At 46.1% G+C, this 14978-nt stretch overlaps 1 non-coding gene across 1 annotated transcript; it reads left to right on the top strand.

The window, feature by feature from the left end:
- Positions 1-2269: 2269 nt before the first annotated feature.
- trnad-guc lies at positions 2270-2341 on the top strand. Its single transcript has one exon. It is a non-coding gene; the product is annotated as a tRNA-Asp (tRNA).
- The last annotated feature ends 12637 nt before the right edge of the window (positions 2342-14978 follow it).

The following is a 14978-nucleotide window of genomic DNA, read 5'->3' as shown; positions in this document are numbered from 1 at the left end:
AAGAATGGCAGATGGAGTTTAACCCTGATTAGTGCGAGGTGATTCATTTTGCTGAAAAAATGTGAATGCGGATTACAGGGTCAACGGCAGGGTTCTGAGGAATGTGAAGGAACAGAGAGATCTTGGAGTTCATGTCCACAGATCTCTGAAGGTTGCCACTCAAGTGGATAGAGCCGTGAAGAAGGCCGATAGTGTGTTAGCATTTATTAACAGGGGGCTTGAGTTTAAGAGCCGTGGGGTTATGCTGCAACTGTACATGACCCTGGTGAGACTACATTTGGAGTATTGTGTGCAGTTCTGGTCACCTCATTATAGGAAGGACGTGAAAGCATTGGAAAGGGTGCAAAGGAGATTTACCAGGATGCTGCCTGTTTGCAGGATAGGTCTTCTGAGGAAAGGTTGAGGGAGCTAGGGCTTTTCTCTTTGGAGTGGAGGAGGATGAGAGGTGACTTAATAGAGGTTTGTAAGATGATGAGGGAGATAGATAGAGTGGACGTTCAGAGACTATTTCCTCGGTGGATGTAGCTATTACAAGGAGGCATAACCATAAGAACATAAGAACTAGGAGCAGGAGTAGGCCATCTGGCCCCTCGAGCCTGCTCCGCCATTCAATGAGATCATGGCTGATCTTTTGTGGACTCAGCTCCACTTTCCGGCCCAAACACCATAACCCTTAATCCCTTTATTCTTCAAAAAACTATCTATCTTTACCTTAAATACATGTAATGAAGGAGCCTCAACTGCTTCGCTGGGCAAGGAATTCCATAGATTCACAACCCTTTGGGTGAAGAAGTTCCTCCTAAACTCAGTCCTAAATCTACTTCCCCTTATTTTGAGGCTATGTCCCCTAGTTCTGCTTTCACCCACCAGTGGAAACAACCTGCCCGCATCTATCCTATCTATTCCCTTCATAATTTTAAATGTTTCTATAAGATCCCCCCTCATCCTTCTAAATTCCAACGAGTACAGTCGCAGTCTACTCAACCTCTCCTCATAATCCAACCCCTTCAGCTCTGGGATTAACCTAGTGAATCTCCTCTGCACACCCTCCAGTGCCAGTACGTCCTTTCTCAAGTAAAGAGACCAAAACTGAACACAATACTCCAGGTGTGGCCTCACTAACACCTTATACAATTGCAACATAACCTCCCTAGTCTTAAACTCCATCCCTCTAGCAATGAAGGACAAAATTCCATTTACCTTCTTAATCACCTGTTGCACCTGTAAACCAACCTTCTGTGACTCATGCATTAGCACACCCAAGTCTCTCTGCACAGCGGCATGCTTTAATATTTTATCGTTTAAATAATAATCCCGTTTGCTGTTATTCCTACCAAAATGGATAACCTCACATTTGTCAACATTGTATTCCATCTGCCAGACCCTAGCCCATTCACTTAACCTATCCAAATCCCTCTGCAGACTTCCAGTATCCTCTGCACTTTTCGCTTTACCACTCATCTTAGTGTCATCTGCAAACTTGGACACATGCCCTTGGTCCCCAACTCCAAATCATCTATGTAAATTGTGAACAATTGTGGGCCCAACACGGATCCCTGAGGGACACCACTAGCTACTGATTGCCAACCAGAGAAACACCCATTAATCCCCACTCTTTGCTTTCTATTAATTAACCAATCCTCTATCCATGCTACTATTTTACCCTTAATGCCATGCATCTTTATCTGATGCAGCAACCTTTTGTGTGGCACCTTGTCAAAGGCTTTCTGGAAATCCAGATATACCACAGCCATTGGCTCCCCATTATCTACTGCACTGGTAATGTCCTCAAAAAGTTCCACTAAATTAGTTAGGCATGACCTGCCCTTTATGAATCCATGCTGCGTCTGCCCAATGGGACAATTTCTATCCCGATGCCTCGCTATTTCTTCCTTGATGATAGATTCCAGCATCTTCCCTACTACCGAAGTTAAGCTCACTGGCCTATAATTTCCTGCTTTCTGCCTACCTCCTTTTTTTAAACAGTGGCGTCACGTTTGCTAATTTCCAATCCACCGGGACCACCCCAGAGTCTAGTGAATTTCGGTAAATTATCACTAGTGCATCTGTAATTTCCCTAGCCATCTCTTTTAGCACTCTGGGATGCATTCCATCAGGGCCAGGAGACTTGTCTACCTTTAGCCCCATTAGCTTGCCCATCACTCCCTCCTTAGTGATAACTATCCTCTCAAGGTCCTCGCCTGTCATAGCCTCATTTCTATCAGTCGCTGGCATGTTATTTGTGTCTTCCACTGTGAAGACACGCAGTTCCTCGTTAGTATAGTGGTTAGTATCCCCGCGTGTCACGCGGGAGACCGGGGTTCAATTCCCCGACGGGGAGTTTGTACCTCTCCTGGATGAAAACGGCAATCCTTTTTGGGCCTCACGGTAGCATGGTGGTTAGCATCAATGCTTCACAGCTCCAGGGTCCCAGGTTCGATTCCCGGCTGGGTCACTGTCTGTGTGGAGTCTGCACGTCCTCCCCGTGTGTGCGTGGGTTTCCTCCGGGTGCTCCGGTTTCCTCCCACAGTCCAAAGATGTGCGGGTTAGGTGGGTTGGCCATGCTAAATTGCCCGTAGTGTAAGGTTAATGGGGGGATTGTTGGGATACGGGTTACGTGGGTTTAAGTAGGGTGATCATTGCTCGGCACAACATTGAGGGCCGAAGGGCCTGTTCTGTGCTGTACTGTTCTATGTTCTATGTTCTAAGACCGACCCAAAAAACCTGTTCAGTTCCTCAGCCATTTCCTCATTTTCCATTATTAAAACTCCCTTCTCATCCTCTAAAGGACCAATATTTACCTTAGCCACTCTTTTTTGTTTTATATATTTATAAAAACTTTTACTGTCTGTTTTTATATTCTGAGCAAGTTTACTCTCATACTCTATCTTTCTCTTCTTTATAGCTTTTTAGTAGCTTTCTGTTGCCCCCTAAAGATTTCCCAGTCCTCTAATCTCCCAGCAATCATTGCCACTTTATATGCTTTTTCCTTCAATTTGATACTCTCCCTTATTTCCTTAGATATCCACGGTCGATTTTCTCTCTTTCTACCGTCCTTCCTTTGTGTTGGTATAAACCTTTACTGAGCACTGTGAAAAATCGCTTGGAAAGTTCTCCACTGCTCCTCAACTGTTCCACCATAAAGTCTTAGCTCCCAATCTACCTTAGCTAGTTCTTCTCTCATCCCCTTGTAATCTCCTTTGTTTAAACACAAAACACTAGTATTTGATTTTACTTTCTCACCCTCCATCTGTATTTTAAATTCCACCATATTGTGATCGCTCCTTCCGAGAGGATCCCTAACTATAAGATCATGAATCAATCCTGTCTCATTACACAGGACAAGATCTAGGACCGCTTGTTCCCTCATAGGTTCCATTACATGCTGTTCTAGGAAACTATCGCGGATACATTCTATAAACTCCACCTCAAGATTGCCTTGACCGACCTGGTTAAACCAATCGACATGTAGATTAAAATCCCCCATGATAACTGCTGTACCATTTCTACATGCATCAGTTATTTCTTTGTTTATTGCCTGCCCCACCATAACGTTACTATTTGGTGGCCGATAGACTACTCCTATCAGTGACTTTTTCGCCTTACTATTCCTGATTTCCACCCAAATGGATTCATCCTTATCCTCCATAGCACCGATGTCATCCCTTACTATTGCCCGGATGTCATCCTTAAATAACAGAGCAACACCACCTCCCTTACCATCCACTCTGTCCTTCCGAATAGTTTGATACCCTCGGATATTTAACTCCCAGTCGTGACCATCCTTTAACCATGTTTCAGCAATGGCCACTAAATCATCGTCATTTACGATGATTTGTGCCATCAACTCATTTACTTTATTCCGAATACTACGAGCATTCAGGTAAAGTACACTTATGTTGGTTTTTTTACCTCTGTTTTGAATCTTAACATCTCCAGTTTTATTCCTTTTGTTATTACTGGGCCTATTCACTGAGCTCCCCTCAGTCACTGTACCTGTCGCCCTTTTAGATTTTTGACTATGTCTTCTCTGCCTTGCACTTTTCCCCTTACTTCCTTTTGCTTCTGTCCCTGTTTTACTACCTTCCAACTTCCTGCATCGGTTCCCACCCCCCTGCCACGTTAGTTTAAACCCTCCCCAACAGCTCTAGAAAAAGAGGACATCGGTTCCAGTCCTGCCCAGGTGCAGACCGTCCGGTGTGTACTGGTCCCACCTCCCCCAGAACCGGTCCCAATGCCCCAGGAATTTGAATCCCTCCCTCTTGCACCATCTCTCGAGCCTGCATTCATCCTATCTATCCTGACATTCCTACTCTGACTAGCTCGTGGCACTGGTAGCAATACTGAGATTACTACCTTTGAGGTCCTACTTTTTAGTTTAACTCCTAACTCCCTGAATTCAGCTTGTAGGACCTCATCCCGTTTTTTACCTATATCATTGGTGCCTATGTGCACCACGACAGCTGGCTGTTCACCCTCCCCCCCCAGAATGTCCTGCAGCCGCTCTGAGACATCCTTGACCCTTGCACCAGGGAGGCAACATACCATCCTGGAGTCTCGATTGCGTCCACAGAACCGCCTATCTATTCCCCTTACAATCGAGTCCCCTATCACTATAGCCCTGCCATTTTTCTTCCTGCCCTGCTGTGCAGCAGAGCCAGCCACGGTGCCATGAACCTGGCCTCTGCTGCCTTCCCCTGGTGAGCCATCTCCCTCAACAGTATCCAAAGCGGTATATCTGTTTTGCAGGGAGATGATCGCAGGGGACATCTGCACTGCCTTCCTACTCTTGCTCTGTCTTTTGGTCACCCATTTGCTATCTCCCTCAGTAACTTTCACCTGCGGTGTGACCAACTCGCTAAACGTGCTATCCACGACCTCCTCAGCATCGCAGATGCTCCAAAGTGAGTCCATCCGCAGCTCCAGAGCTGTCAAGCGGTCTAACAAGAGCTGCAACTGAACACACTTCTTGCACGTGAAGGAGCCAGGGACAGTGGATGTGTCCCTGAGCTCCCACATCGCACACGGGGAGCATGACACGGGTCTGGGATCTCAACCATGTCTTAAACCTTAGGTAAACTTATACAACAACAATTTCAAAATAAAAATAAATAAATTAGACAATGAAAAGAAAAACTACTTACCAGTCACTTACCAGGGTTAAAAAGCACCTCCTTACACTCTGCACCGAATTACCTCACTGCACCAAATTACCAAGTTGCAATCCCACTCTGGATGACTCTCACTCAGGATGTGTGTCCTTGAAAAGTGCGAGCTTATAAGGTTCTGGGTGGGGGATATAGGAGGGATGTCCGAGGTAAGTTCTTTACTCAGAGAGTGGTTAGGGTGTGGAATGGACTGCTTGCTGTGATAGTGGGGCGTGTTTCAATGCATCCAAGGCATCCTTGTGCTGTGGAAGTCATTTCCATGGAGCCTGTTTCTTAAGGAGCTTGGAAAGTGGGGACACTTTAGGAACTTTCAAGCGGTTATTGGATAGGCACATGGAGCACACCAGAATGACAGGGAGTGGGATAGCGTGATCTTGGTTTCGGACAATGCTCGGCACAACATCGAGGACCGAAGGGCCTGTTCTGTGCTGTTCTATGTAAGTCGGCTTACATTAACACTACAATGAAGTTAGTGTGAAAAGCGCCTAGTTGCCACATTCCGGCGCCTATTCGGGTACACAAAGGGAGAATTCAGAATGTCCAAATTACACAACAGTACGACTTTCGAGTCTTAGGGGAGGAAACTGCAGCACCCGGAGGAAACCCATGCAGACACGGGGAGAACGTGCAGACTCCGCACATTCAGTGACCCAAGCAGTATTCGAACCTCAGACCCTAGCGCTGTGAAGCAACCATGCTAACCCTGTGCGACTGTGCCACCCTATTAGGTCATTTCTATTTAAATGGGAGACCCTTTGTGTTGTATTTCTAATCTCTTCCACAAGAGGAAACATCCTTTCAGCATTCACCTTGTAAAGTTCCCTCACGATCTTCTACATTTCAGTCGGATCAGCTGTCATTCTCTTAAACTCCAATGGATACAGTTTCAACTTTCCTCACAAATAACCCCTTTGTCCCAGGAATTAGTGGAAGCTTCTCTAAATTTCTTCTACTGCAATTATAGCCTTTCTTAAATGAGGAGTCTTGGGCACTGAGAATTGGACAAATTGTACACAATGCTCAGGTGTGATCTCACCAACATACTATACAACTGAAGCAAGACTTTGAAGAATTGGTGTTGAAAATCGCTTATTGTCACGAGTAGGCTTCAAATGAAGTTACTGTGAAAAGCCCCTAGTCGCCACATTCGCCCTGTTCGGGGAGGCTGTTACGGGAATCAAACCGTGCTGCTGGCCTGCTTGGTCTGCTTTCAAAGCCAGCAATTTAGCCCTGTGCTAAACAGCCCTATTTTATAGCAGGTAAAAAAGGCAACATTGTCAAAAGGATTAGCAAAATTTTCCCGACCCGAATGCCTCATTCAGTATGTGGACGACTTGCTACTGCAGACTGACACCAAGGAAGAGCACATTTCACTTCTTTCGGAACTCTTAGGTCTCCTGAAAGAAATTGTGTAAAATCAACCACAAAAAAGTCCAAATTCTCCAAGAAAAGGTCACTTATTTAGGTACGGTCATAATGCATGGTAACAGTTGAGATAGAGCAGAAATGGATAAATTCAATTGTAAAATTGCCCTTGTCCTAAAATGTTACAGCACTTGTCATTTTTAGGACTGGTCGGTTACTGCAGGAACCATATAGACGGTTTTGCCAGAAAAGTAGCCCCACTTTCCAAGCTCCTTAAGAAACAGGCTCCATGGAAATGACTTCCACAGCGCAAGGATGCCTTGGATGCATTGAAACACGCCCCAAGTACAGCCCCCGCTTTACAGGCACCAGACCCACACTCCCCATACGCAATAGAGGTAGCGACCACCGACTGAACCCTTTTTGGCCGTACGTCACCAGGAAAGGCACGATCGTTTAGGACCCGTAGCCTATGCCTCACAAGTTTCAGATCCGGTAGAGCAAGGATTTTCAGCCTGCGAAAGGCACTTGCTCGCACTTTTTTGGGCTGTTCAATACTTCTCGTACATAACAGGACTCAACCCCGTTACCATTTTGACTAAGCACACCCCGACACAGCTACTGTTATACGGTAGGCTAAGAAATGGTACAATAAGCCAAATTCGAGCAGCGAGCTGGACCCTACTCCTACAGGGACGCGACATTACAGTAAAGAGGACAAAGATGCACACGTTTCTGGCCGACGATTTACAATATGCAGGAACCCCACACGAGTGTGAAATCATTGCAGCCAAGCACAACACAGGACCCTTTGTTCCCAAATCGTTACCGACGAAGACAGGCATCAAACCACAGAGAACCCAGCCCACAGATAAAGCTCTTAAAGTTTATGTCGACAGCTCCTCCACCATTCCAAATGGAAAAGGATTACAAGATGTGGCATTTATGTAGAGGACGCACATGAGAGGAAATCTCGTGAAAGATGCCAGGACATTTAGGTTCGCAGGCAGCCGATTTGGCAGCCATTGCATACATTGTGCAGCACCCAGGCACCCAGATTCGTTCATGACCCCAGCAGACATATTTTCGGACAGTTTGTATGTTTGCAACAGCTTGACAGAATTCCAGCCCCTGTGGGAATTTAGAGGATTTATATCCGCCAACGGAAAACCCCTACTATCAGTGCCATTACTAAAACAAATTCTCAAACAAGCAAAAGATCGCAAATATGGAATCATAAAAGTTAGAAGCCATCACCGTTCCTCCCCACCCAGTAACATAAAAGCAGACGTCCTAGCAAAAGCAGGCTCACGACAAGGCCACTTTTGGCAACCCCACCCCCCCGAGAGTGCACCAGTATATGCGGTCCAGGTCTCACAGACCAATATTCAAGACCTGGCACAGGCCCAAAAGGAAGACGACACGCTTATAGAAATCCAGGCGACTTCCCAGCTCACTATGATAGGTTCAATGACACTTTAATGGTACACGAGGGAATCATATTAAAGGATGGTATTTATGTGGTCCCCACCAGGACAGGAATCAGATTATTTGCCAATTCCATGACGGACACGGACACCAAGGGATAGAATCCACCCTTGCCCACTTCAGACCTCTCCGTTGGTGGCCCGATTTAAAAACTGACGTAACCCACTACATTGAGAATTGTTGAATTTGCACCCAGAACAACCTAGACAGATACGCAAAGAAAGGTCAGCTAAGACAGACCCGCCATGTTAATGGCCCATGGACAAACTTGCAGTTAGATTACATTGGTTCCCTTCCCCCCCTGCAGAAATGGATTTAAATATGTGTTGGTTGTGATCGACACCTTCACAAAATGGTTGGAAGCATTTCCTTCCAGAACGAACACGGCCAAAGCAAACCCACTGGCATGGAAGGCTTCGTGCCCGTGGACACCGCATGCTCTCTCTCCAGGGACGTGAGTGAAGCCATGGAAGAGGGGCAGACAGTCGGGCTGGATGACCCACAGCCTCGTCTCGGAAACTGTGGGGAGCTGAAGTTGGTCAGAGTTAACTCCTGAGGGCCAATGAGTCTCACCTGCCTGAAGCTCAGGCAGGGTACAATTGGTTTTCTCCTTCAGGGAAAGACTGTGCTTATATGGAACCTTGCTTAGTAGGCTGGATATTTCAGAGAGCTCATTGGTGTCAACCCTCCATACTTGAACCCGACTAGATTTCTAATCCGCAGATGAACCAACCCCACCCAATGTGGGCACTAAGTTTGTCTTTTGAGGTCTCATCCACCCAGCCCATATGGCCTGGTTGCATGGTTATCATCAAATACCACCCGACCCAGTGTTCCCCACATGCACCCCAGCATCAGACAACCCCACCCTGGACGTCCATGCACAGAGATCAGACTCAAGACCATCAACATCGACCACAATATTGTTGCCCCTGCGGGTAAAGCCACTGAGGCCCGACAGCAGGCGTCCTCTTTCTCCGACACCACTGACCCCCCCCTCCAACACCCACTCCCAGCCCTTGGAACTGCCCAGTGGCCTCTGTCCCCTTGGACACCCTGGTCCCCGTGGTGTTCACCTCCTTCCTCCCTCTCTGAAGCCATGGTTCCTGGTTCCCATTTTTCGAGAGCATTCTCATTTACGCCAGCTTGATGCCACGGCTGGTGGGTGGGAAGATTTGTTGAAGGCAGTAGAAGTAAGTATACGACAATGCATTCAAATGCCTCAATCAGGTTCGCATCCTTCCTGGGCATTAACCCGATTGTATCATTGGAGAGGAGCTGGGAAGAATGCATTCTGAAATCTTGCCAGTGCAGATCTCATTTTTGGCCTCTGGTAAGATTTAGCAGCCATTGCAGGTTTTGCATCCACAACTAATGGGGTGCTAAATCCCACCCATAGATGATAAAACTGTTGAGGCTACAATACTGATTTCCGTGGCACACCACTGGTCACATCTTGCCAACCTGAAAATTACCCATTCATCCCTTCTCGCTGTTTCCTGTTAACTAATCGTTACTCGATCCAAACTAAAATGTTAGCCGCTAGCCCTACATGAGATCTTATTTTCTGTAGTACCTGTAATGTGGCATTTTCCCAAAGAACTGTGATAAATTAGACAAAAGCAATTTTCCATTCACAAAAATATGCTGATCACATTAAGGTTTTTTTAAGTGCTCTTGTTATGTGCTCTTGTTAAGTGACCTTGTTATGAATAAACTCCAGCATTTTCCCTCTGACTGATGTTTGGCTAACTGACCTGTAGTATCCTGCCTTCTGTCTCTCTAGAATAAAGCAATTAATTACGTTATTTGGTTAACAACACTTCATTTGTTCAATCTGCTTGTGAGATTGACAACTGCTTTCCCACCCCTCTAATAATCTCCAACTCTCCAATGTAGCCCTGCTTCATTATTACAATAACTGTTGGATGAGAACCTGCTGTTTTCCACATTTCTCTGCTTGTCAGGGCTTCAGCGAGAACATTCGGACAAACCATGATGCCGCGTCATTAATAAATTAAAGGAAAAGGAAGCTCAGTCCGTGGCACCTAAGGGGACATTTATTTAGTACCCTGTTCCTTGGCAATTGCAATTGTTCAAAGTTCCTCCCTCTCTTTAAAGTAACTATTTTATATCTTTCCCTGTGCAAAAGCAACAGCAGTGAGAAACAGTGTTCCAGCGTTTCTGTACATCAGGGCATAAAACTGGCATATGTTTAGTCATCTGGGCCCTGCCAATAAATCACCTTCTCTAGCAATGAAATGGGGTCCTATTCTATTAACTTCCAGGTGGTCCATGACCTGATGCATCAAATAATACAAATGGTTGCCTTCACAGTCCACTCCGACAACATTAAATGAAAGGGGAAACTTTAATGGGCGGTTGGTGGATGATCAAAGATGCACACTAAACACTCCTTCACGATGTATTGAGACATTGATGGGCAGCTGAATGTTAACATGATGAAACACATGCAGGTCCCAGGATCATTGTTCCATGTCATCAGTAGCACATAGACCAAGGTGCTGCTCTGCTAAGACCATTTAGTGACCTCGTCAAAAGTTAATCCCAATCGATCCCCAGGAATTACACACCTCACTGATTCCTATCCCTCGTAGATACCAAGAAGAAACATGATCAAAGAGCAAGATGCGAGATACATACACTGTTACTACTGGAATGCACAGGGCAAGAAACACGAGGCACCTTCACGGGTTATTTACTTGCTCACAGTTCCAACTGTGTCAAGAATGTTACCTGGGATTATCTAAACTATGACCAAAGAGGATGAAAGGGAGGGAATGCTTTGTCATTCACTGAGTGTGGAGTCAGCTGTTAGTTAGGGTTCAATTAGATTTGACATTGCATACATAATAATGCATTAAGTGAATGCATCACCTCAGTGATTGTACTGTTAATGAGGTCATGGTCGACAATAATTTCTACCTGCAAAGGTGGCTCACCAGAATTTTCTTCTGATTTCTTGTCTGCAGTTTATTCTGCACTTATCTGTTGATTACCTATTTTGTCAGACTGCCACATGCTGTATTCATGTTTCATTGGCAAAACTGTGGGTCATGCTGTAAGCAAGGATGGTTCTTAAAACTGTCAGGGTGATCAGACACATCCAACCTGCCCTTGCATTTGAAGCTTCAAGATGCTTGTAGTGTCCCTGATATTGATTTTAGTAGTTTGAGAAAAATCAAAGTAACCATGCTCAGCTACTCTTCATTGATTGTTTAATGGTATCATGAGGCAGGACTGAAACATAGAAAAATTGAAAATAGGTGCAGGACAAGGTCATTTGGCTGTCAAGCTTGCTCCGCCATTCATTGTGATCATGGCTGATTATTCAACTCAGTAACGTAATTGTGCTACCCCCCCCCCCCCCCCCCCCATATCCTGTGATCCCTTTCGCACAAAGTTCAATATCTAACTGCTTCTTGAAAACATACAGGACGGGATTCTCCACCCCACCAACAGAGGACTTATCCATCCCGCCAGCCGGCCAATGGGAAAAATGAAAATCGCTTATTGTCACGAGTAGGCTTCAATGAAGTTACTGTGAAAAGCCCCTAGTCACCACATTCCGGCGCCTGTCCGGGGAGGCTGGTACGGGAATCGAACCATGCTGCTGGCCTGCTTGGTCTGCTTTAAAAGCCAGCGATTTAGCTGAATGAGCTAAACCAGCCCCTTGTGGGCAGCCCCATGCGTCGGAAAATCCCCGTGGCGTGGGTGCGCTGCCGCCGCAATGGGGAATCCCAAGAGCGGAGAATCCAGCCCTGTCAGTTTTGGGGCGAGATTCTCTCAGCCCACGCTGGACCTGAGAATCTCTGCGCAAATTGTGCAACGCCGCCCTGCTGATTCTCCGGTGAGCGGCCATTGGTGCCAGCGTGGTCCCGGTCGAGCCCCACTCCCCAGCGATTCTCCGCCCTGGATGGGCCGAGGCTGCCCAAAAATCCCGAGTACCACTAGCACCATTCCCATCTGGTCTTTCCCGGTGTGTCCTCGGCGTACATCCTGTCTGGGGTGGCCTGGTAGTGGGAGGGGGGGGGGGGGGTGAGAAGAGGGATGTCCAACCCCTGGGGGGCCTCCACCGAGGCCTGGCCCACGATCGGGGCCTAGCAATCAGCCTCTCATGGTGGAGGCCTCTTTTGCCCCGCGCCGGCCCCTGTAGCCCTAGCCATGTTGCGTCGGGGCCGGTGGAGAGAAGGAGACGCATGTGCAGACCCGCGGCGACCATTTGACGCTGGTATCGGCAGCTGGAGTGGCGTGGGTCGCTCCAGTGCCATGCTGGCCTCCCATAGGGCAAGGATCGTGACACATAGCGGTCTGATGACGCCGTTGTTAAACTCTCCAATTTTTATGACAGCATCAACACTCTGCCTTTAGATGGTAGAATCCCGCCCTTGGCCACATTCTTCCTACTCCTGTAGTAAGAATTCCACAGGCCGACCACTCTCTGGGTGAAGAAATGTCTCCTCACCTCTGTCCAAAATGGTCTACCCCACATCCTCAGACTGTGACCCCTGTTTCTGGACACACCCACCATCAGGAACATCCCACCTGTATCTACCCTGTCTAGTCCTTTTAGAATTTTATAGGTTTCCATGATATCCTCCCTCATTCTTCTGAACTCTAGCAAATAAAACCCGAACTGATTCAATCTCTTCCCATATGTCAGTCCCACCATCCCAGGAATCAGTCTGATAAACCTTCACTGCACTCCCTATAGATCAAGAACATCCTTCCTCAGATAAGGAGGCAGAAACTGCACACAATATTCCAGATGTAGCCTAACCAAGGCCCTGTATAATTGCGTCAAGACATCCCTGACCCTGGACTCGAATCCTCTCGCTATGAAGGCCAACATACCATTTGCCTTCTATACTCCCTGCTGTACCTGTTTGTTTACCTTCAGTGACTGGTGTACAAGGACACCCAGGTCTCGTTACACATTCCCCTCTCCTAATTTATAGCCATTCAGATAATAGTCTGCCTTCTCGTTTTTGCTACCGAAGTGGATAACCTCGCATCACTCAAATTATTCTGCATCAGCCATTCTTTTGGCCACTCACTCAACTTGTCCAAATCACATGGACGGATCTCTGCATCCTCCTCACAGCTCACCCTCCCACCCAATTTGGTGTGATTTGCAAATCTGGAGATATCACATTTTGTTTCCTCATCTGAATCATTAATATATATTGTGAATAGCTGGGGTCCTAGCCCCACTAGTCACTGCCTGCCAATTTGAAAAGACCCATTAATTCCTAGTCTTTGTTTCCAGTCTGCCAATTAGTTTCTATCCATCTGAATACACTACCCCCAATCTCATGCCCTTTAATTTTACATCTCTTATGCGGGACTTTGTCAAAAGCCTTCATAAAGTCCAAATGTATCACATCCACTGGCTTCCCCTCATCAACTCTACCAGTTACATCCCTGAAGATTTCCAGTAGATTGGTCAAGCATGATTTCCCTTTCATAAATCCATGCTGACTCTGTCCGATCCTGCCACTGTTTTCTAAGTACTCTGCTATACTAATAATGGTTTCTAGAATTTTCACCACTACTGGCGTCGGGCTTACTAGTCTATCATCCTCTATTTCCTCACTACCTCTCTTTTTAAATAGTGGAGTTACATTTGCTCCACTATTTCTAGGGCTGACTTCCTTCAGCACTCTGGGATGTAGATTATTAGGTCCTGGGCATTTATTAGCCTTCAATCCTTTCAATTTCCCCAACCACATTTCTCTACTAACATTGATCTACTTCAGTTCTTCCCTCTCACTAAGCCCCGTGTTTCCCAATGTTTCTGGTGTCTGATTTGTGTCCTCATTTGTGAAGACAGAACCAAAGTATGTATTCAATTGCTCAGCCATTTCTTTGTCCCCTATTATAAATTGCACTGTTTCTGATTGGAAGGAGCCTGTGCTTCTCTTCACCAAGCTTTTTCCCTTCACATACCTATAGAGATTTTTGCAGTCAGTTTTCATGTTCCCTGCAAACTTACTCTCGCAATCTTTTTTCCCCTTCTTAATCAATCTCTTGGCTCTTCTTGCTGAATTCTAAACAGCTCCCAATCCCACCTGTTGTTTATCTTGGTCAATTTGTATGCTTCTTTTGTGGATCAAATATTATCTCTAATTTCCCTTCTAAGTAATGGATTGGCCACCTTTCCCATTTTATGTTTATGCCAGATACGAATAAACAATTGTTGCAGTTCTCCCATGCACTCCTTGAATGTTTGCCATTGACTATCCATTGTCATCCCTTTAAGTAATGTTTCCCAAACTATCATAGCCAACTCTTGTCCCAGATCATCGTGGATCCCTTTATTAAGATTCAGGGTCATAGTCTCAGAATCAATGGCTTCGCTCTCCATCATATTTTAGTCACTCATCCCCAAACGGTCTCACACAACTAGGTTGCCAGTGCTTCCATTTTCATTACACAGTACCCAGTCTGGGATTAGCTGTTCTCTAGTTGGTTTCTCAATGTATTGGTCCCAAAAATCATCCCATATACACTCCAGGAATTCCACCTCTTACGGTATTGTGGCTAATTTGATTTGCCCAATTTATATGCAGATTAAAATCATGTATAATTACAGATCATAGATCATAGAATTTACAGTGCGGAAGGAGGCCATTCGGCCCATCGAATCTGCACCGGTTCTTGGAAAGAGCACCCTACCCAAGGTCAACATCTCCACCCTATCCCCATAACCCACTAACCCCACCTAACACTAAGGGCAATTTTGGACACTAAGATAGAGATAGAGAAATACAGCACAGAACAGGCCCTTCGGCCCACGATGTTGAGTCGTACTTTTGTCCTAGGTTAATCATAGAATTTTGGACAATTTTTCATGGCCATTCCACCCAACCTGCACATCATTGGACTGTGGGAGGAAACCGGAGTACCCGGAGGAAACCCACGCAGTCACGGAGA

This window comes from Scyliorhinus canicula, chromosome 8 (assembly GCF_902713615.1).
Source record: "Scyliorhinus canicula chromosome 8, sScyCan1.1, whole genome shotgun sequence".
In the NCBI taxonomy this organism is placed as follows: domain Eukaryota; kingdom Metazoa; phylum Chordata; class Chondrichthyes; order Carcharhiniformes; family Scyliorhinidae; genus Scyliorhinus; species Scyliorhinus canicula.
The sequence above is the reverse complement of the archived record's forward strand: the minus strand, read 5'-3'. Positions and strand labels throughout refer to the sequence as shown.